Source organism: Perkinsus marinus (genome assembly GCF_000006405.1).
Source record: "Perkinsus marinus ATCC 50983 genomic scaffold scf_1104296954870, whole genome shotgun sequence".
NCBI lineage: Eukaryota > Perkinsozoa > Perkinsida > Perkinsidae > Perkinsus > Perkinsus marinus.
In genome coordinates, this window is record NW_003207978.1 from 5,167 (window position 1) to 7,473 (window position 2,307).

A 2,307-nucleotide genomic window follows, 5' to 3' on the forward strand; every position below is an offset into this window, starting at 1 on the left:
AGTTTACAGAATTATTTATTCCAAATGAATGCATAGTGTGTGGGGGAAATAAACACATGGTCAACCACATTCGTTGGAGACAACACGGAAATTCGGACGAAACCCTGGGAATTCTGATTGGTTCCTGTACACTTCCCCCCGGATTCGTGAGGAGACTCCTGAGCTCAGCCGATGAAGTGAATATACATTCCAACGCTGCTCACACGTATCACTCTCAAATGTGTTGAGCAATTATTATGGCTCCTCTAACCTTGCACTCGACCACGAGTGTTTGATGAGGATTGGAGCGCACAGAAGAATAGCCAATTCTGGAACTGGGAGCGAAGTCAGTTCACACAGATTCGAGACTTTAACTGTCCTGAAACTGTACCACGAATGAAACATGGTACTACAGTCAGTTAAAGTGTGACACAAACGGACGGAACAGGATGTCAGTATTGTAATGGGAGTTTCCTCACTAATAGTGCGCCCTCAAGATTTCACCATCTTCTAACTCACCAATATGATATCCAAACTTCGACACATACCTCCACTTGGAGTCGCTCGTTTTATTGCCTCCCAGTCTGATCCCACCAGACTGGAATTTAGCCTGGACTCTGGCAAGGAGTGATAATAACAGAAGGAATGCGATACTCATCGTGTTCATAAATTCACAACTGTTGAATTCTTTTTCTTGGAACAGAATTATACAAAGTCTGGCATGGTATGTTATACGTGTCACAAGTGGGATGTTCATCAACCTTCACCAACTAAAGGAATAAACAAACCCCTCTAAGGAACAATGATCAGTAGTTAAGACCGAAAGTTTCGTTGATTCTCTTGTTATCTCGCATCTTTTCAACATGTGCACTAATTCATGGATATCTTGCGCACTTGAGACTCTCAAGAGTTTCTCTGAGAGTTTCCTCGACATGTGTTAACGCTAATGATTAACAACAGGTCGAAATCACATTTCCGAGGAATTGCACATTTAACAACGGTCTACGGCAGTACCTCCAGACTGGCGCTCTCCCTCCCTTTTTCTGTTGACTGGATAGAGTTGATAAACGTTTCACCTATGGCTCGTACAATCTACCATGTCAAACGTGTATAATTTAGTTTCCACTGTCGCAGTTGCGAGGATAATGACCACGATCAGTCTATTGATTAGAATGGCTAGCGCTTTTAAGTTTATAATTTCAAGTTTATGTCACGGTAAATAAGAGATTTACTGCCCAGCCCCTTTCTCAGCTCTGCGTTGGAAAGTACATCACACCACTCAGAAAACATTTCCGAGGAGAGCATAAAAAATCTAAGGCATCTAAGGCATCTAAGGCATCGTCGTTCGCCACGAGGTACAAAAAATGAACTAATGAGCGGTCGGAAGGAAGAGGACTCGAAGACAGTTGTGAACAAATTCAAAGGTTAATGATGATCGCTGCGATCAAAACACAACATGGTGCGGTGTTGTGATTTGAAGATAGTTACATTTAGGATCTCTCGCGAGCGGATATTGTTCGCACGCTCCATTCATATCTGTACGTTAGAGACTATAGATTACTCATGAAGTCGGTCAGTTACCCGTCCCTACAAGTTGTAACGTCATTTGCTTTGTAGATAGTTTGTGGCTTACAACCAGCGGATGTGTCATAATCACATCGCATGTGGGACTTATATCGTGGTATGACGGCTCGATCCTCAACACTCGCCTTTGCTGAGGAAAGAAATAAAGACGATAGGCATAACTATATTTCTACATGGCTGCTTCAAAGCAGTTTGGGGAGGCATTTGCAGTATAGTCATGGGGCCTGTACACCCCATCAGAAAGACATCTGGCTCGAATGATCTTCAGCGCGTACATCCTTTTTTGGTCTCAATTACGACGACTCTGGAATCGTCGACGATATGGCTTATATGAGGTGTATGAATGCTCTGACGCACAGAATTCTTTTCCTTTCTTCCATCGGACAAACCCATCAGGGATCACGTTGAAATGAAAGAGGGCTGGAAGGCTGTCGGTGAGAACATGTGTTATGAAGCTATTCCACGAGGTGACTCGGAGGGCAGACGACGCAGTGGTAGCGTGACTATCGAAACTCGCTAACCGAGTCGCAGAGCGATACCTTCTACCTTGCTGTTCAGAGGGGATAGAAATAGCCTCATCATCTGGATGTATCCTTGGGTGAGGGACGTGACGATAAGGGTTTCATATTTCTGTGGACGGAACGTTGACACGTTCATGTGTAATCATCTAGAGTATCATCCTGTAAGCTCCTGTTGTTTGAAAACAGGTTTAAAAGTTTAAAAACTACGCAGTAAAACTTCAGT